We start from the raw sequence: 23,206 nt of genomic DNA, 5'->3' as shown, positions 1-23,206 counted from the left end.
GCTGTTTCTTTAAAGTAAGGCCTGAAAGACACCTTGCTGTCTTTCCGACAACATATTCAATATCAAGAAACTGCATGATTTCTTTGTGAGTTTTATAAGTGAATTTCAATCCACATATATTTCGATGCACCCCCACATAAACCCATCAAACTCACTCACATCACACTTACATATGAAAATTAAGTCATCAATGTAATGCCTGTAAATGACCACATGTTGAGAATAAAACTTACTATTATAGATGTGAAAATTCTCAAAATGACCCATAAAAATCATGGCATAGAAAGGGGCATTGTTGTATATAAAAGACTGGCTGTTCAGATGGTGTAATTGTTCCCTCGAAGGCAACAGCAGAGGTACCAGGAAGCACCAGTAAAGTTTTGGCAGCTACGTTGTCTTGGCTCTGGTATGTGTTTTTTTCAAAATTGTTAGGCATGTACTAAAGTGCTACACTATTGTCAAGTCACAGATTCACTGTCTTGGCATAGCAGTATGGCTAAAACCTGATCAAAACTCTGTCAAATATCCTGAACACACAGTAATTATACAATCGTACCTGACATAATACCCACCTTCAAATGTTTTTATAATCAGTACTGTATATGTCGATGAGTCATATTTTTGTCTATACTTTGGGTATCTGTCATAAATTGACGTGTTTTATTGTTGGAGTTTTGACAGAATGATGTTCAATCTAAGGAATAGCATTGTCAGATCATATTAGCTTTTGGCTAGTAGGCCTTCCATATTGTGACTAATTTCATCTCTCTAGGACTCCTGAAAGAGAACGTCTTACTTGCTAATCTAAAACAAGTCTTAATTCCAGTTTAAGTCCCATGGTTGTTCTGTTCTGGATATTAAAGACTGTATTACTTGTTCAGATGGAGGTCAGAAACAAATGACAGCTCTTTTGTAGGCTAGAACAGTATCTTTAATGGCTTCTGTAGTTCAGTTGACTCTAAGACTTCCTACTGCAATCTGTCACGTTCTTTCTCTTCCTTATCACTTTGTCCCATTTGTTTTATACATTCAATATGGCATATCTCTCAACCTGTTAGAGCAAGAAATCTGGACAAAGCCATAACTAATGGAGGGATAAAGGCCCCTAAATAGGGACAGGTTTTAAATATTATTCTTACAAACCTAGAAAGTTGATAGGCTAACAGGCTTTGAATTAGCATGACTTTTCTGAAGGGTATGAATCCTAAAACTCAAATGTCTGTCATTCTATTCTGACTTGAATACTCAATGATTTGCTATTGATTTTCTGGAAAACCACAATTTTATGAGAAACAGACTGAAAATATGACACAAAAAAGTGGACGGTCTGCAAAAATCTGGATAGCTGATAGGTATGAGTACTGAATGGAGATAAATGTATTAATCTACTACCTACCTACTGAGGTAAAAAAAGAACACTGAAACTTTGTCATTATTCATGGTCTGCTAAGGAATATTTGCAAAATAAATCTAAGTGCAGCTGCACTTGACACTGCCTAAATGCTTAGAAACAAACACAAAGAAGTGGCTGCGCACACCAAGAGCTAACCACCAAAGAATGTGTGCAAAAAATGGCTAGAGGCGTCAAATGCTGGGACACAAAATATCCAGTCGAAACAGTGCAAGAAAATCCTTTATTGTCGAAGTAACTACTGACTAAATGCTTGCCAGGGGTGTTGAAAGATGCTGAAGGTTAGAGGAGTGTCCAGAAGGGCACTTAGTGATCTAAAAGGAGCATTTCTTAAAATGATTTAATATGATAAATGAACTGTACAAGTAATATGAGCTGCATGTACTGTAAGCCGAAGTTCCATTAAGAATAATTCTACAAGAAGCTCATGCAAAATTACAAAATAAAGTTACTGCCTCTCTTTACACCATTCTAAGTCCTAGTGAGAGACATACTTTCACTTGAATGCATGGTCTGAGTATACTGTTTACATGATGGCCTGTGTACCAGGAACTTGGAAGACTACGGGTTAGACGGAGAGAGGGATTAACAGGCAAGATTAGGAAAATACCCGGTTTGGGTATTGCAAGATTAACTAATTGCTAAATAGCTTGGGCTGCACAATGTCATTCTATTTCTGACAATAGTCTTGGCATTTCATTGTACACTTTGTATCTGGAAATAGCCAAGCTACATACAGCGACTATTTCCAAATTCATAACAAAGTGTACAGTGAGCTGTCAGGACTATAGCCAGAAATAAACTGAAATCATGGACTCCATGCTTTTGCTTTGTCTGGCATGTACTACCATGCCAAGGAAACAAACACAGGTTCTTTGTTTCATTAAAAGACCACACAGACACACACACACACACACACACACACACACACACACACACACACACACACACACACACACACAGACTTTTGCCAGCTAAATCTGTATTAGAAGCGTTTAGTCCTACTGGCATTTTACCGGTAGAAAGCAATAGTGAAATATGTAAACATCTTCAGTTATAAAAATAAGATCAGCTTTGAATAATCAAATAATGCAGTGACTAAAACAATGCCACATCACAGTTCTACTTGCTGTTTTGTAGAAAAGTCATAATGACAGTTGGCCTCAGCTAAGTAATGGAAGTAGCTGGAAGGATGTAAAACTTATCCAAATAAATAGACAATTGTTGAATAATTTACCTTTCAAAGATAATGGAATAGGATGACAAAATAGCAATATATTGAAAACTACTCAGTAGGATGAGAAGAAGGCTATCCAGCATCCTAAGGCTATTTATTCTTATAATGGCATTGTTACTTGCTCTTTAGTACAGTAGTTTTGTGCTCTGACTGGTCAAGGATAAATAGCTGTTTTGTAGCTTGTAGAATTTGTGTAGACCTGCTAACATCTACCCCCAGACTAAGTCAGATCATAAACTAGTGATCTTCACCATTAGACATTCTAAACCCGAACATATGAATATTTCAGAATTCAAGGATCAAAGGATTTTGAATGTACAAATCTCATTAAATTCTATGATGTCGTTTTATGCCTGTCATTATTTGATTACTGCAATCAACAACAATTTGCCAGGAAGTTACAGATTTTATGAGAATCAGACCAAACATGATACAAAACTGGGACTGGGGTCAGCTGCAAGATCTGCACAAATGCACACATACAGATACACACCCACAGATGTGCCACACATGCACGCACATACACACGAGCAAGCGCATACACATGGGTCTATATTAGAAGACCTAATGTTTAGGTGAGTGGACACCTAAACATTGATCTTCTAATATCGAACCGCACAATGTCGAATATCCCAGGGAAACATGTCCCTTGGGCACAACACAAAAAACATTACTTTACATCTAAATTAACTGGGGGGGGGGCTTCGCCCCCACATCCCCTGATGTGGGGGACTGTGCCCCCCCCACACCCCCCCCTAACTAAATATACGAACTCCAAGATCACTCAACAGTAGAGAAATAGCAAACTATGGCGAACGGCCAAGGGAAATCTTTCCCTGCATTAAATTGGCCATTCGCCGTTTTTTGCTTTCGATATTAGAAGATCGATGTTTAGGTGTTCGATAACCTAAACATTCGGTCTTCTAATATAGACCCCGTACACACACGTGTGCAAACACGCATGACCAAAATTTACAACAGATCAGATAAATGCATGAATACATAACTAAGGGCCAGACAGTGCAATCCTCTACCTCTCCACTTCTTAGCTGAAGAATCAAAGACCCAGTATCAAACACAGATTTTAAAATTTCTTCTTACATACTTCGAAAGTTGCTAGAAGAACTTGCTTTGCATTAGCAAACATTTTCTGAAGGACATGAAGTAAGAAACTCACATGTGTCATTATTTAATGACTGCAATCCTCAACAGCTTTCCAGAAAAACACACATTTGATAAAGAACAGACCAAAATACTGCTCAAATTCTTTGTTCAAAAATTCCAGAGCCAAAAATAATAGGGAGCAAAGGACAGCTTTTCAGGAAGAAACGGGTCCACTTCACATGACTGAAAGCTCGAAATACTGAAATTCATTTGACTGAGTCCACAATTCCAGTTGTTCAAAATACTGAAAACTCATTTGATTGACTTTCAGAATACTGAAGGCTTACAATGCTGAATTGCAAAATGCAAAATGTTAAGCCATAGACATGATGTGTGTTTCCCTTCATTTGTGAATTTCTTAACATAACAAAAAATGCACAGATTGTGAATACCAAACATTTCATCACAAAAGCATTAACAGGCACAAAACCTAGGTTCTCAATATTAAATAAACCACGCAAATATTACCAACAATTCATCTCACCAAATAAAAACTATAAAAGAAAAAAATGCACACTTACAACACTAGCAACTAACTCTTTCCAAAATTAAAAGCTACTTACTTACCTTATTAACAGACACCGCAACCGGATGATATAAAACCAAACTAGTTGTGCCCCGCCAGACCCCCAAACTATATTTACTAACTCCAGGATTGCACTAGAGTGAGGAAAAAGGCATATATCCTTTACTTACCTTTAAGTACTGTACACACTGCCATTTCGTATTTTGCAATTCAGCATTGTAAGCTTTCAGTATTCTGAAAGTCAGTCAAATGAGTTTTCAGTATTTTGAACATTCAGGATTGTGGACTCATTCAAATGAATTTCGTATTTTGAGCTTTCAGTCATGTGAAGTGGACCTGGAAGAAACACCCGTCACTGTAGAAGACACTTTTGTGTGACTAACATACACATAAGAATAGAAACACTCTTTAAGAAAAGTAAGAGCGTGGGGAACACAATGAGTTTAGGGATATATAATCTACTGCACTAGTGAGCCTGATTCCTACATAGGGAGCAAGACTACATATCACCAAATGCCTTGCTTAGCTATACTTTTCATTGTAACACACCAGCAGGTCTCGCAGAAGCGTTTTTCTGCTGGACACAATGTAGAGGTGATATGATTGTTTGAGAATGGGAACAGTGGTTACAACTGAAGAAGATGGAGGGACCATGTCACACCTTGTACAGAACTAAGCTTTATTGTATATTTGATATATATGGTTAATCAAAGAACTAACTTTAAAAGAAACTAGATCCATAAAACAGAAAAAAATGGCATTATATGTCATCGGCTATACCAAAGCAAAAACAGTGTTTTGCAGGTTGGCAAGCTCCTTTCTGCTTCACACCTCCAAAATCCTCTATAGAGACTAACTTCACTATCCTGACTGTCACATGACCTTACTGAAAGAAATATCCCTTTTTTGGCAAAACCCAGAAATCAAAGAAACTAGTTCAAAAATTAATGCTTTGTTGCAACAGAGGTCAATAATCAGCAAGTATCCCATATGCACTACTTAACTTAAAATGGTACTACTCTCGCCCTTTCCCTGAACTCTTCTCCTGGCTAAATGTTGCAACAATTCTACCATTTGTCCTTTGATTTTAGTTCCCTTTTGGTCTTCTTACATAATGCAAGCTACAGGTTCTTCATCTGAAAACCCACTAGTTTATCATTGCTACAGTAAAACAAAAATGTTACTTTTTTTTGCATGTGATAATTAACATTTGCTGTTTTGCATTGTATTATATTGTAGGACAACATGTAATATTCATTAACTGCTGAGCTTTTCTGCACGGTCCTCTGCTAAAAGTTTGTTTACTTATTTTATTTTATTTTACATTTGTTGACTGGGCTAGTCTAACTGGATACATGTCCATTTTCAGTAGAGGCCCGGGGAGAAAAGCTCCTAGGAAGCACAAAAATATAATCACATATACAAAGATTAATTCCATGTTAAACATTGCTAGAAAGAAAGACCAGGAATAATCTCAGAGTTCCAGGGAGATAAGCTCCGAGGAAGCACGAATATAATAACATATACAAGATTAATTTCATGTTAAACATTGCTAGAAAGAAAGACCAGGAATAATCTCAGAGTTCCAGGGAGATAAGCTCCGAGGAAGCACGAATATAATAACATATACAAGATTAATTTCATGTTAAACATTGCTAGAAAGAAAGACCAGGAATAATCTCAGAGTTCCAGGGAGATAAACTCCGAGGAAGCACGAATATAATAACATATACAAGATTAATTTCATGTTAAACATTGCTAGAAAGAAAGACCAGGAATAATCTCAGAGTTCCAGGGAGATAAGCTCCGAGGAAGCACGAATATAATAACATATACAGGATTAATTTCATGTTAAACATTGCTAGAAAGAAAGACCAGGAATAATCTCAGAGTTCCAGGGAGATAAGCTCTGAGGAAGCACGAATATAATAACATATACAAGATTAATTTCATGTTAAACATTGCTAGAAAGAAAGACCAGGAATAATCTCAGTGGTCATTTGTTCTTAGTGTAGTGCTAAGTAAAAAACACTTAACATAATACAGATGTAGTTGCAATATAACATTTAAAGGATAGCAGCTGAGTTAGATAAGTTATTAGTAAGCGGGTTGGCATAAAGAAGGACAACAAAAGTATGAGCTGCAATATTCAGAATATGTGTTAAAAACAGGTTTAATTAAAGAAGGTATGAGGAGATAATAAGAAAAGATCTAGAAAGGAATAAATTTGCTGTTAGTAAGAAAAGGAACAAGAATATAGAAAAGAGGAGAGTAGATAGATCCAAGGAAGAAAGGTAATAGATCAGTTAGGTTTAGTACAAGGGCATAACCACTGTGTTCTGAGAAAAAGTTTCAGTTTGTTTTTGAAGAGTGATATTGAGGGAACAGAGGAAAGTTCAGTAGGAAGAAGGTTCCAGGATTTTCCAGCAGTATTACAAAAAAGAGAGTCTCCAGCCCTGTTGTTAGATTTACAAATATTTTCCAGCAGTCTTTGTGATGAACGTAAGGTCTTAAGATTGTTGTAGGGGACAATGAGGGTAGATAGTACGGGGTATTAGTAGGATGGTAAAGGGTTTTGTGGACAATGGTAAGTTGGTGGAATTTAAGCTGATTTTGTAATTCAAGCCATCCTAGTTGCTTTAGGTTAATACAGTGGTGGGTTCTGAAAGGGTTTCCTGTTGCAAATCTGGCTATGCTATTGTAGGCATTTTCCATTTTATTAAGGTTGTTTTTAGAGAGATTAGTGTATATGGGTGAGGCATAGAGGAGAGTAGAAATTAGGTGAGTGTGAGCAATAGGTATTCTTACTGCAGGAGAGAGAAAGGGTTTGATCCTGTAGTGAGAGCCCAGTTTTCTATTAACAGATTTTAAGGTATTATTAATAATGGTATCAAAGTTAAAGTTGTTATCTATGGTGATACCAAGTAGTTTGGTAGTCGAGTCTGGGGATATAAGAGTGTTGTTATTGGATGTTACTGTGAGGTTTAATGGGGGGGACTTACTAGTAGGAGTGAAAAGAAGGAGTTTAGTTTTTTGGGGGTTTAGTAGGAGACAGCATTGAGTAAACCATAGTTCGACTGTGTTAAAGACCTTTTGGGTGAGGGAGTAAAGCTCAGGTATGGATGCGGCTGAGCATATAAGTGTCGAATCATCTGCATATTGTATGCATGTAGTTTGGGGGATTGCTAGGTGAATGCTTGTTATGGCCCATTCAGACTTTCCCCGTAGACAAATGCTAATAAAGATAGATAGAAAGATAGATACTCGGATAGATAGATTAGATAGATAGATAGATAGATAGATAGATAGATAGATAGATCGATAGATTACAACTATTGGTTGAGTGTAGGTAAAATTAACTTCAGAATTCTAAATGCACTTTGGTCAACAATGCAAATGGTCAACAGTTGTGATTTAACAAACATTCCCTAGGGTTGGGGAATTTGCCCTTTCTTGGAGATTGTGTGATCTCAAAGTTAGTACATATAATTGGCAGCAGATGGGGGTGCACATGCAGATGCATGTCAACCTTTGCATTTCAACATAAGTGTGTCAATGTTAGGCCACTAGATCCACACACACACACACACACACACACACACACACACACACACACACACACACACACACACACACACACTCACACACACACTCTCACACACACACACACACACACACACACACACACACACACACACACAAACCTACATTATCACCTTAAAGTTAAGCCTTAATATTACATATTAAGAAATTTGAGTTATGGTTAACTATACTACACTGTTCTAGGTATTTCACATAGGATACATTTTTGCAAACAAAAATCTCAGCATTTCCAATGGCAAAATAACATTCATTATGCACATACAGCAGCTGAAAACATAATTTCTTGCCTTTATAACATATTGTATCATGCCATCCATCTTATTTTTTTGATAGTCCTTTTTTATGTTTGTTTGTTTTAGAGTCAGTTCTAGTAGCTGCAATCACATCTGAGTGAGTTGTCTTTGTAGATATTTTGATGACTTAATCAGGGGTGTTTTAAGAACCAAAATCAGGTTCGATGTCACATTCTGAATTATCTTGTAAATTCGAAACAGTTTCTGTGGTGTTTGAATAATCTGGAATTCCTCTGCCATATTTGTTAATCTCAGGAACCACTTCCCCCCACAATGTAACTGATCTTATAGTAACAACTTCTTACTGCTCTGAATGCTCGTTATATGCATTTTGCATTCTCACAGTTTTTCTTGAACAATGTGCAGACAGATCTGTAGCTGGCTCATTTGGTGTCCAGCACCACTCCCCTGGTCTGGCTCCCATCAGCACTAAATTGATTAGCAAAGAAATGGTCCCTTCTCTAATCTGGTCCTAATGCCCTACCATTCATTTTTGAATATGACACTCCTTCCTTCTCTTCTAAGGAGGAGCATCAGTTCCTTAACATCCTCACACTTTACATGACAGCAAAACAAAAAAGAAGAAAACAAAAACATTTGTCAATCTAGCATTCATGAATGCCAGGTCCTAAAGCCCTCCATCTATGCTCCTTGACCTCACATTTATATAAGGATCATGAAATTGAAAAAAGAAAAAAAATGGATTTGATAGTCAGGGCCCTTGACACCTTGTCCCACCTCAATTATGTTTCTGAGTGCAGTTAACAATTTGGATGTTTTGCAGATAAGCTTGAACATATATGGTACATAGTGAGACTCAGGCTGATGCCCCTTGTAGTTTTGCCTTGAGTTTTTTTTACTAATTATCAGTTGTGAAGGTGATAACGCAACTAGTTTAAAAGAGTGTTTCTGTACCCAAGCAAAGCTAGGTAACACTCTTGTTTTGCACTAACAGTACATTTTAATGATGTATTGCACTGTCTCAATAACTCTTTCACATGCCCACTGGACCATGGATATCTTACACTGCTTGTAATACATCTGAAGTTTAACACCTGAATAAATTTTGTAAATTTTATGATCCACAAATTGAGGACCATTTTCAAAATAAGAATATCTGAAATCTTGCATTATAGAATAAGTGCTTTAAGAAACATAATGACTAAAGTTGGGAGGGCGGCCTAATGGTTAAGGTGTTTGCCTTATAAACACAGGGTGCAGGGTTTGCATCTCACAAAGGATAACTGGCTAAGCTTAAATGCCTCGCAAGGACAGTTAACTTAGTGCTAACCTGTGACTTCACTTCTGGATATTTTGAGTAATATGCTGGTATTCATAGTCAGCTATGTATGTGTACAGTGTACATTTGTCCTAGTTGTAGATATGCAAACACTGTGCAGCTCAGAAAGTAGTGCTGTGCATGTCTGCAAGCCTCCAAAAGTCACAGTAAAAGTCATATGTAAATGGGTGCATAATGACATTTACATTAATTAATATATGTCTATGATGCACTGATGATATGATAATGTAGTGCCTTTAACACCTTTTGTTATTCAGAGTTGCAGAATGCTACACAAATACACACTGTGCACACAAGTTACAAAAAGGAAAGCAACACTATTTCTAGTCACTTTGCAATTGATGAAGATGCTCAGAGTTATGGTTAGTTTTGTGACCTACCACTTTTAAACTCTTACAGCCACAGTATAACAAACTGCTATAGCCAGGGGCACCCACAGCATATGCATTACTGGCAATGTTTAACACATTACAGGTTTAAACAGCAGGATGTTCTTGACAGGTTTCACATGGACAGGGATATAATACAGACTTTGCTGAACTTGTATGATCCACAAACTGGAATTGCAGCAATGACCTGCATATCCCTGTGGTTATCAAGGTATGTATAAGTCTCACTATACTTGCTACAGAGACCTTCCAGAGACAGACTGAGAACACACTGAGTATCTCATAAGTTTCTGTCTTGAGGATACTGCAACAGTTTCTCAGTGTTATTCTAGGCCATGTGAATGAGCAAATCTTTTTTCCACAGATACCACAGCACAGATCTACCACCATTCATGATTTTTATGATCTGGCATGCTTCTCAGAGGTGCTTGGCTTGCACCCATTAGCAATTAGGGTCTCACCTAATCCACTGGGAGAAAGGTACTGTCAGAGCTAAGGCTACCATTCCATTAACTGTCAGGCAGTGTGCAATGCTCATGGCTGTATCACCAGTGTCTTGACTTAGCATCTCAGTAGTGCTCATGATTTCCACATTTGTCACACAAGTTCACTGTGCTTCCAATTCTTACGTGGATGGATACCACATGGACACTTAGAGGGTAGGTGCACCGCAAGTCACCAAACACCCTCCCTAAGTAATTGTATAATAATAACAACAACAAGAATGATGTAATGCATAACCATCCTGCCACCATGTGCTCCATCCCCCTTATGTCTTAAGGTGGTGCAGGCTACACATTCCAACCTTGGCTTATGACCTCAGCTCAGAACCAACAGGGATCTGCAATGGTACATTACAACATTGATCTGCCACAGACTTGCATAGTCATTGAGTGAGTGTTTGGTCTGTTTAAGCCCTGTTTCAATTACCTGGATGAGTCTGAGGAGACAGCTCAGTACAACCCTGCTACTGCATGCAGAATGTTTTTGGCATGCTGCATTTAGTACAATATAATTTTGTACTGGTCCAGTCCATGAAGGCCACCAACACCAGTAGAACACTCAACTGGTCATGCAACTCTTTCCTATGTACAACCTGGAGTTTGTAGTAGTGAGGAGAGTGACGGCAGCCAGCTGATACAGCAGCACAACGCCCCCTTGGAGAGGTTTATGCAGAATGCACAGAAGTGTAGGTGAAAGGGTAGCATTTAGTCCACAAATATGGGCTTTGATGAGTACTATGTGACAGTGTGAAGTTACAAATGTAAGACTTAGTACATATAATATAAACTGTTGTCTGTGCTGCTCAGTGTATGGTCAACTGACACTGTGTATCAAACATTCCTCTACACACCATACATAAATGTATGGTTGTTATGGTCACAGCCATCATCATTTTCAAAGCAGTCCTTGGATAGGCGTACATAGTGCTAAGCATATCGGCAGAGAGGAATCTGTACAGTAGGTGACATAGTGCAGCAGGTCATATTTGTTGACATGTACCTAACCTTACATACAGAAGTACCCTAACCATGCATATGGATGTGTGCTGTTTTGTTTAATTCTTTCCTGTCCTAGCCCTAAAAGTGAAGAGATTGGACTTATCAAACTGATTTTACTCTTTTCCAGTTGTTTGTATTTTTTTCTATGTCCACAGATAAGTATACTTATATATTATTTAACTATCCCGCATAGGTAGGAAGAGGCTTTTTGCCTATTTTTTTCCTTCTGCGTTGTTTAGAATACATCTTTAATGTTTTTTTTTATTCTACAAGTGTATTTCTTCATTGCTATTGCCAGTGGTTGGGAAGGCAGTGGTTTGAGCATATAAGACATGGGGCATGAAGATCAAATTTGCACCATATCATACATAATGTCCAGTAGGGGGATGGTCAAGATAAATGGTAAAAAGTACACACAAAAAGCCAAGAACAAACAGAAAAATCCCAACATAAACCAGAGTCCTCACTGTGTAATACTTTAAATTTGCTTTGAAGGAGGCCCATGGGATATATACAAATGACATCTTGAAGATATTCAAGTATTGAACTGTAAGGACTCTGAATGCCCTCTGACATTTTACTTCTTTAAAGTCTTTAATAATGCATTTAAGCTTTTAAAGCTAACCCCATATCTGACATGAGATGACATGCTTCAGCTTCTTTTATGAGCTCATTAATACAGCATAAGCAGTTAATGTGGCCATTCTAAGAGAAATCTCCAATGGGATGGAGATTTGTCGGGTCACTTTGCGACTGTGTACTACTGTAATTAGGCTGTGTCACTGGAATGAGAGTAATGACATCAGCTTGCAGTGTTGCCTAGTAGTCTAAGACTGTTGGTACAGTTGTTGACATATGTGTGACAAATGAGAAACAATTTGCTGTTGTGTGCTGCACTACCCATGCATTTGTATATACCTATACATTAAGCAGTACAGGTAAAATGAAGGAAAATTATGTGCACCATGTGATGTTTCTGATAATCCTGATATATCTATTGGAGAGATATTTCAAAGCGGTATAATGTAATCATAGTGTAAACTTGATAACTGATCCATTGTCCCACTGCAAATTGAACATACTCACCTGCTCTACCAGCCATTTACATATATGATGAGTGACCCAAACTGCTAGTATCTGTGCTACCTTGAATATTACCTGTGCCATCCTGACTACCACCAAAATCATCACCACCACAAAGGAATAACATACTTTATATCAAATAATTTATCTTTATATTATACTAACCCAGTATGAAAAATAAACCCTAAAAATAAATCATAATAATGTTCAAAACTATCATATTTGTTACCTGACTGCCCATTTTATGTGAATTAGTCTTTTCTGAAGTTCTGTACACTTAATTTTTCATTATAGCATTGAAACTATATTGGGTGAAATGTGTGGACTGTTTGTTTCATAAACATGTGAATCATTCTCTTTGTGAGTCTGTGAATAATTTTCTGCATGAATGCAGAATGCCTACCCTCACAAATGTACAAATTATTCACTACTAGAACTTGTAACTGTTTAAATTCATGAATCTGTAAATATTTGCCTTCACTGGCTATATACTTCTTCTGGTTACTCTGAGGCTACATCTGCAGAGTGCATATGATTAATCATACCCAGTTGTTCACAAGTCATTTTATACAGAATATTAGGTTATTGTAATAACATAATTTAAAACAAAAAGTATAGATTTTGTTTTTATAAACATAGCACAGTTTATTCTAAACCATTGGTGTTAGCTTATTGCAGGAATAATTCAATGGGATACCTTTTGTAAATCTTTCTGTGCCTTGCAAATTCAAATCTGTAAATGCATTCTCTGTCAATATGCTACACTCTGCACCAGTGTCACATTTAAAGTTAACATAGGTTCATCACTGATTATTAGGCTAATGACCCCAGTGGACCTTTTTAAGCCTAGTCATGCTTCCCAAGGTGAAAATCAAACCATGTACCGTGTCTGTGAGGTAAGCACTTTATATTATGCCAACCCCCAAAATATTAAGCTAGCTAACCTTGGAGGCCATTTTAAGCTTAGCCAATGTCATTTTTAAAGATGAGAATCAAACCCTATACTTTATGTCTGTGAGATAAACATCTTAATCATTATGCCAACCTGCACCCCAACTACTACACAGTGCTTTTGCCGTTTTTACATTATAATGGACACCAACCAATTATTTTTTCTCTGTTTCAACACTTGTATGCTATAGTTTAATGTTGCACACACTACAAGTGCTCTCATTTGAATGTTGATTATTTCTGCTACTTAAGATATTAATTACTTCATGTTAAATCTTATTCTCACAGTAGTATGCTTCTCAACTTATTATTCTTTATGTCATATGCAGTCATACCAAACTAATAGTCTTCATCTCTATGTCTCAGCTGAGTTACACACATACCATTGGACTCCTGAAGTCCTTAATTTCTGGTGAAAAATAAATTATGACCACACTGTAGATTTTTCTTAGGTCAATTATTGTTTAAATATGTCTTGAATGACTGCTACATCAGACTGCAGCTCTTTAGCAAGACTAAATGTACCTAATGTATTCATGGTATTATCTTCAGTAAGATGAAGAAATATGGCTACCTTCACCTCTTTACTTTTCTCAACAATATCAGATGTAACACAAAAGAGACATAAAATTTATACAGTCATCTTTCTGGATGCTATAATGAAAAACTACAACTGCAGTCATAAGATAATGGAGACTGTAGTTTCATTTTTTGACCAAGACCATTATTTACTGCAGCAATGAAAAAGTAAGTGGCTATGTAAGCTAAAAAGCTTTTTGGAGCGATATCACTGAGTTAGATTATTGCTTATGGGTTCATAGAATTATAGGTTTATAGGTTTATACTAGGCTAATGACCATAGGAGTCTTTACAACGCTAGTCATTAGTTACCATCTCACATTTTCTCCTTCACGCTATTATGTCTGTCACTAATTGTGGCATGCCTGTTTGGCTAGTGCCTGGTTAGTATGATCTAGCTTATTTCTTCTACTTACATAACATGGTAGCTTTTGGTGTCCCTTCTTTCTGATCATTAGCCTTTATTTTCATTAGCAGTGTAGGATCCAGCAGGTACCCACAATAACCATACCAATTTTATTCATCATTCTCTGAAGACATTGAGTATGCCTGCAAAGGAGGGGAACCTAAATGACTGCAATAAAGCCATTTTAATGATTAAGAGAAATGCGTGTGTGACACTAATCCTAAGGCTCTCCTATACAATGCCAAACGTACTAAAAAATGCTCAGAGAACATCTTCTGTTAAAAAGCAAATTCCAGACATATTACTGAAATAAAACAAAATGCAAGGCAGAAATACGTGTAACATTTTTACAGTGGTGGCATGCATCTTTTTTTTGCTATTTTTACTCCAAGGACATGTCTTCATCAACCATCATGTGCTGCCATGTTGCACAGGTAGTGTATTCTTGGTGTGACAATATTCATGTTTAGGGATTGGGTGTATTGGTGCCTTTTCCCCTTGTAAAAAGTTGCATGTCTGTTTAATACCTTCCTATTTTGTTTTCTTTCAGCAGTACACTTTCTTTAAATAAAATTAAAAAAGCTGCATGTCTCTTTTATACCTTTCCATTTTGTTTTCTTTCAGTAATACACTTTCTTTAAATAAACAAAAAACTTTGCAGCAGATATATAAGTCGGAATAGCTAAATATCATGTCATAGATGCTGCTCTTGTGGGTCATTTTAAGCCTAGCCAGTTTCCCTTTTTAAACGTAAAAATCAAACCCTGTACTTTGAGACTGTGAGGTAAAACACTTTAACCATTACACCAGCCCACAGCCCCAATACAAAAAATTGTATATGTTTCACAGGTAAATACTAGGTTATCAGCCTTCAGATTATTATAAGCCTAGCTAAAAAAGAGGTTAGAATCAAGACTTGTACTTTTGTATCTTTGAGGTTACAACCCTAACCATTATGCCAACACGCCCCCCCCCATTTTTATGTATTAAAGAAAAAAAACACTTGTACTACTATTATACAGAGATGTGACATTATTAAGTCATAAATAGACCTATACCTTACAGTTAGTGCCAAGGTAAGTTCCACTTGCCTACACTGTTATTTTTATGGTTTGTTTGGACTGGGAGATCCCACCACCCATTCTTGTCTACCATTTACAAAGAAATAAGAAGGCATAATATCTCCAAATAAGAGCTATAAAAAACAGAGTGAATGAAAGTGAATGAAAGCGCTAAAAACATTGGTCGAGAGTGGTCTTTGGAAGTGTGCTACAATACTGAGGCTGAATTTGTTTTAAGTTTGGAGTTTCTAAGGATATAAAGTTAATTTTATCTTTATTGTGTGGTCTTCAGTAGTTTAACACTTTCTGAATGGCTTCAGACGACTCTACACAAGACATGTTACTGAATGTGTCAATTTACCCTGTTCCCGAGAGTGGTACCACCAGCAACAATGGTAACAACAGTAAAGAAGAATTGGTGAATATTATTTCTAAAATAGTAAAAGAGAGCCTGGACAATTATGTTGGTTCAAAGTCTAACTATGGCAGCACAGTCAATACAAGACAACAGACACAGAATGGATTACATCATCACGTCGATAACGTACATACTGAATGCAGTAACAACTTGAATGATGATGGCGTTCTGAATCGATGGTTGTGTACGACTGACAATAACGTTTTGGATTATGTATTCAAACAGAAAGAAAATCCTTTTAGTAGCGTTGCCGATACAACTTTTGTTGCAGACGTAAGTAAGCAGTTAACCAACAATACGTATCTAGACTCTATTAATTGTAAAAAAGCTATATATGAGCTAGAAAAATATATCTTGAAGTTTGTGACTTTGGATTTGGAAATTCTTTACTTAGAGGAATGTATAACCTGCTAATGTGTGCCACAAGGTTTGAGAACTGCTAAATTTCCAAATTCTGTCATGCCTGGTGATGATTTGAGTAACACCTTGATAGATTTATACAATATGACTGGGTTAAACATGATGCGCATTTTGACAATGCACTACGGTAAAGAAATCATCAAAGTCAAAGATAATATAAAACAAATGGATGAGGGTGTCAAAAGTTTTGACTGTTTTTTAGAATTTAGTGAATTATACAACAGTTTGGAGGCGAAAGCAGACAAACAAAGAGCCTCCATTTTTGCTAGAAAACAGTCGAAACTTAAGAGAGACATTCTAGCATATAAATTCAATAAAGCATATATTATTCATGATGGGACACAGGTGACTGTTGGTTCAGAGCATGTAAATACTATTGAACTGACATAACGACCTGGAACTGGTGTTACTAATGCTGTGGCGACTGTCCATAATAATAACATAGAAAATATATTGACGGACGGCAACAATGTTTTGACATCTACAAGTGTAGGTTCTAATGCTGAACATGAGAAAGATGAAACTGCGAACAAATCTAGTTATGCTCAAGCAGTTACATCAGACAGTTCAGCATTCAGTCACAATGGTGGCCATTTTATCATGGATAAGATGGGCAACAAACGGACACCCAAGTGGTCCAATACCACTCAAAACAAGGGGAAGGGGAGGGGGAGAAACAAGAAGAAATGGTGAGGGTGAAAACTGTTTAGAATTATGGATTAGATATTTTAAATTTATCTGATGTTTTACTTACACATGATATGGAGTATGTCTTGAAAAAAGTTTTTTCATTCATTCCAGCTTGCAATATGAATATTGGAAAATCGATTATTGATTTTAGATTATATTTAAGAAAGCTTAATTTAAGGTACATTATGCAAGAAGTTGTAACAAACAGTGTTGTAACATAATATATATTGGACAACAAGCCCAAAAGGCCTAGCACTTTCAATCCACCTTTACAAACCACTTTACAAGTTTTTCAGAACATATGTGAGACAGAATTTAGAAATATTAGATGTAAGCATCATATAAATAATTTATCTAAAGATGAATTTGATGCTCTAATCAAATTAAGTAAAAATTCTGAAGTAAGAACAATGAGAGCTGATAAGGGAGACAAAATTGTACTTATGAATATTAAAGACTACGACAGTTCTATACATACTCTGTTACAAGATGTTCGAACTTATAAAAAAGTAGATAGTGAAGAAGTAACTAAGAGTTATAGAAAATTGGATGTCACTTTATTTGATATGTTTTGCCAGGGTGAAATTGATAATGAGTGTTATATTTATCTTTTGGTAGAACATCCTAAAATGGCCTTTTTTTTGGCATTCCAAAAATTCAAAATAATAATCAAAATCCCCCCTTCAGGATGATCATCTTAGCTAGTAAATCTAAAACAGCAACTATATCCATCTGGTTAGACCACATTTTAAATCCAATAGTTCAGAAGTCCAAATATTTTTTAAGGGACTCCTGGCATCTATTGGAAATTTTGAGAAAACATGAATTTTCAGAAGAAACTATACATTTTGGTACATTAGATGTAAAGTCACTTTACACATCTATTAATCAAGAGATTGGTATTGATTTTTTAAGAGAATATCTCACTCACAATACTGAATTTGGAAGTGATAAAATTAACACTATATGTAGTCTGATGGACTTAGTGCTAGACAATATTTTTTTAGATTTAATAATCAGTTGAATAAACAAATTTCAGGTGTAGCGATGGGAGCGAGAGTAGCTCCTGCCTTCGCGAACCTAGTTATGGCGAACTGGGAAATAAAATATTTGGTTCTATCTACAAGGCTTAATAAGATCCAGGCATATTACAGATATATTGATGATTTGTTTTTTTTTCTATGGACTGGAGAATATAGGGAATTTGTTGATTATGTTAATTATCTAAATTCTGCAACAGATTTTTTGGAGTTTAAAATCAGTGGTTATGGTGAGTCCATTGATTATTTGGATTTACACCTGAACATTGATGTTGAAAATAAGAAATTTGAAAGTAGTATATTTAGGTTCATAGATTAGTACTAAGCTAACTGCCCTTGCGAGCCATTATAAGCCTAGCCAATTATCCCTTGTGGGATTCAAACCCTGCACCTTGTGTTTACAAGGCAAACACCTTAACCATGAGGCCACCCTCCCAACCCCAAAATTTGAAATGCCCGAACAGGGACTTGAACCCTGGACCCTCAGATTAAAAGTCTGATGCTCTACCGACTGAGCTATCCAGGGTTCTGAAGGAAACCAGTTTTTGCTAATCAGTATCTACATAGAGATAGTTTACACCCACAACACATGAAAAGGGGAGTTGTAAAAGGTCATATCATTAGACTTAGTAGACTGACCACTAATGATGAATGTTTCGTAAAAGAGGTTCATTTATTGAGGTCCTTGTTTGTATCTAGAGGCTATAGTGTAGAATGGTTACAACAGATAGAAAAAGAAGTAATGGGTTTAAGAAGGGGGTTGCATCACCTATATTAAAATCTACAGATATAATGGTAAGTCCAATAGTTACTGGTACATCTGACGTACAGGAGAACAGAATTGGGAATTATTATAGTGCTTTCCCTATACCTATAGTTACTGAGATGTGGCATATAAAAGATATCATTGAAAACAATTGGAAAGTTTTGTTGGGAAACAATGAACTTGCAACCACAACAGGTATGAAACCTAAATTCACTTATAAGAAAGTTACAAGTATAAAAAATATGTTAAGAGTCTAGGAAAATCACTACAGGTACTGCAGTAGCGGAAGGACATACCAAAAAAGGTACATATGCATGTAAAAATTGTAAACAATTTAGATTTATTAGCAATTCCTCCTTTGTAACCTTAAGTCACATAAACAAAACTTTTTGGGCTATGAATTATTTCACTTGTAGTAGTGAATACATAGTTTATATTGCCACTTGTATGTCCTGTGAAAGGTACTGCATTGGAAAAACTATATATTGTTTAAAATGAAGAACATACAAACACAATTTAGCTATAAAAAAGAAAGATGTATCTAATGCATTAGCTAGACATGCAATGGTATGTTCTGAATTCAAAAAGTTAAAATTTTTTGTCTTAGATAAGGTGGATAATGTGATTTTTGAAGGTGACAACAATAACAAATTGGAATGCAAAGAAGCTTTTTGGCAACTGTGCCTTGGTGCAGATCATGCACCTGGGTTAAATGAATCTATTAACTTAAAATGTTTTTTACTGTATAAATGAACGTCAATGATATATTTCTTTATATAGATATATAATTACTTTTCAGTGATTTTTTAATACTAATATGTGATGTAATTTCCTGTTTTAATTATAAAAAAATGTATAAAAGGGAAGTTTGGGTAGTTCTAATTGTTTCTGAGGAAGTTCACATTAATAAAAGTGAATGAAAGTGCTAAAAACATTGTTCGAGAGTGGTCTTTGGAAATGTGCTACAAAACTGAGGCTGAATTTGTTTTAAGTTTGGAGTTTCTAAAGTTCGTTTTATGTAAAAAAACAGAATTATTAGTAGAAGATTTCGTAATTAACAAATGTTTACCTCACTAACAACCTAAATATTTAATACAAATATATTTTTCTCTCTCTCAAAAGAAACATTTTTTCTGTAAGGAGTGCTAGATACTCATTTTGCAACTCAAGATTTGTACTTGATCTCCTGATTGTATGTTTGCATGTCATGTTAGACACCAGTGCCATACCTTGTGATTCAATATAAAAGTTCATATTTTATCTAATGTTTACATCTGAGGTGATAGGGTCTATAGTGATGTTTGCCAGAAAGTTGTTCCTGTAAAATGCACTACCCTATTTTTGTGTTACTTCCGGCAAACTCACCTTTTCTGACCATCTTCATATGCCGTTTAATGTTCACTCTTGTTTTTTTAGTGCAGGTTTTTTTCACTGCGGTAAATAGAAGAATCTGTTCATTTGGTTTCTGCCCTTTCTGTAAACAGGAATGTGAACATCAGATTCTATGGCTCATCTTTAGGCACCCAACTGTGCGCTGCAATCATCTGTTCTGCAAATATTGGTGCAGATGACTACATTTAAAGTCATCCTGAAGATGTCACTCCCAGGTTTAAAGCTATAGACCAAATAAAAAATGCCTGTTTAAAGCCGCAGATTTAAAGTATTGTAACCCAGTCACATAACTACAATATATGTGTATTTCAAAATAATGTATCTACGTACCACATATATGCCCAAATGTTCTTCCTTTTTACTTTTATCTTTTGGTGACTTTTTATATGTTAATGATATTTTAAATTAAATGAAATAGTTATGTGTAGTTTTAAGCTCCAAGCTCTCTTCTATATTTTATATTAATTATTACTATATTCAAGCACATTTCAAAGGACAAAGGGGGCATCTTTGTTTTCTATTGTTTCCCTTCAATATTTCTGTTTCCAGAATAATAATTTGGCCTGTATATTTAGTGATTTGTCACAGGTATCACCCTGGGGATTTCATATCCCTCACCTGGCCACCTTCTGATCTTAAACCACAAACTATACTGATACAACAAGTCTTTTAGCTATTGCATCTTAAGGCATTATAATAACTGACTGTACATAAGCTAGTCACACAGACTTCCACATGTTCTTTCTGAATGAAACCTACATATCCTTTAATTAATATTAAATTAATATTAAAACATCCCTTGTATCTTTACACTTATTAATACTCCCCCAGTGCAGTTCTGTGCTTTCTGATCCTGTTCTGCAAAATTTTGGTTAAAATGTTATATTCATTGTTTAACTGTATTTAAGAGCGAAAATACATTTTAATTACTTACCTCTTCCTTCTCTCTGTTTTTCCATAGATACTTTATAATATCATCTTAAAGAACCATGTTTTTTCATCTCAGGCTACTCATATATACCTCTGTTTATGGTTATATGTTTATATTTTACTACATCTGCCATAACTGTAGATTTTCTGTAAAATTTAAACTCAAGTCAGTCCTTACTTCAAACATTATCACTACTCGCCACATTGACAATATACTAAATTTCTTCCATAGTTACTGATTTTCTACCCTTTTTTACCCAAAATTGATAGAATCCTTGAACTCCACTCTTTATTGTCAATTATTCTTTCAGACCTCCATTTTACACTCCATTTTGAAATCAACTTTCCATAATCCTATATTTTATCTAATATCTCCTAGCTGACATTAGCTGACTCTCCATTTGCATTCTGAAGTTTTTACATGAAAGAACTTTTCTTCTTGACAAGTACAGCAAGAGAGTGGCACAGCTTACTTTTTCTGTTTGTTATACATTTTTATTTTCTGTATCCTAGGATAAAGCTGTTCTTGTTCTCCAAAAAATCCATTATCTATCCACCTCTTTCTTTTTCCATGATCTCTATTTCTATATACTTGTCCAACATTTACATCAACCCTCTGTATGTATTATATATATATATATATATATATATATATATATATATATATATATATACATATATATATATATATATATATATATATATATATATATATATATATGGTGTCAATTTCTTTTCCCAGTTCTTTGTCTCTAACTTTATATTCAGGAGGTCACCCCATTTTGTGGGTTGTGGCAGAAACAATATTTATAGGAGCAGCAATCTGACTCCCTTCCTTCCAACTAAGGCACTTGCATCACTATATCGTTTATTAATTTTATTTATTTATTTGAACTTTGTTGACTGGATTAATCCAAGTATTTCAGTTGCCTCTTTTCACAGGAGACCCAATGTGGTATTCTTACTGAGTAGGGGAAATTTCGTCAGACTACCAGGGAACTTTACCTACTCTTTTTTTGATAAGTACCATGGGATCTTTTATATCTCCCTGAGCTACCACCAACTCAGGCAGATGAGACATTGATTTAAATCTCAACCAAAGGATGGCACACACAGGAGAGCAGAACCCCATATGCTGCATTGCGGTGTCAGTATTTGAAAAAGTAGTCCAAACACCTGTGGCAGGAATAGAACCCACAGTCCTCTGATCTACCAGCACTTAAGGTGAGTGTGCTGCCTATCTCTTTTTCAAGAATAGCTGTAAAAATACTTTACCTCTGGTTGTTAAGGACTACAAACGTATATGCAGTAACCCACCTTGGCTGATGGTGACTAAAATGCCACTGATTCAGTTCCATAAATGCAGCAGTGAAAGTCATAGAAGCTGATGTCAAATATAACATTTTTATCTGACATAAGTGTATGAAAACTTCCCCAGACTGTTTCAGCTTTTTTTCTTTATCCACTTTAATTTACTTCTTTCTCATTTTGGATAGTAAAGAAAAGAAGAGAAAATCTCTTTTGGAAACTCTGCTCTCAGGCTAATCTGTTTTACTGGCACATACTGACTTTTGATAAACCCCTGCTTAACAGATACAGGTAGTTTATATGGGATTTCACCTAAATTATTAAAATAGTCATTATCAGTAGATCATTCAGGCTATTATCTTGCTGTGGTTTAATAACCACCATCTAGTCTTAAAGTCAATTTAAGTTTCAAAATACTCATTTTTGGATGCCAAATAACAAACAATTCTGAGCCATACTTGTATGTAAGCAAGGTGTGCTCTGAAGAATCCCAGTTCATTAAGATTCCTTTCCTGAGCCATATTATCAGTAAACCACAAAGGTTAGCCAAAGAGTCACATGTCAGTCCAGAGGTACAGGTTGAAGATCTCCATAACCTATCATCATGCAAAACCTCCTCACGTTTATAAGCAAACTGGCAGCAGGTTGTGTCCAGTCCATCACCATTGCGCAGATGAATTAAATAGTTATTAACTAGTACCTGCTCCACTCACTACAACAGTAATTGGTGACCCCAG

At 35.8% G+C, this 23,206-nt stretch overlaps 1 non-coding gene across 1 annotated transcript; it reads right to left on the bottom strand.

Moving 5' to 3' along the window:
• Nucleotides 1-18,526: 18,526 nt before the first annotated feature.
• On the bottom strand, nt 18,527-18,599 carry TRNAK-UUU. Its single transcript has one exon. It is a non-coding gene; the product is annotated as a tRNA-Lys (tRNA).
• Between the last annotated feature and the right edge of the window lie 4,607 nt (nt 18,600-23,206).

Source organism: Protopterus annectens, chromosome 6.part1, assembly GCF_019279795.1.
Source record: "Protopterus annectens isolate FY-2018-M chromosome 6.part1, PAN1.0, whole genome shotgun sequence".
NCBI classification, from domain to species: domain Eukaryota; kingdom Metazoa; phylum Chordata; order Ceratodontiformes; family Protopteridae; genus Protopterus; species Protopterus annectens.
Note: the sequence above shows the minus strand (reverse complement) of the source record. Positions and strands in the feature narration are given on the sequence as shown.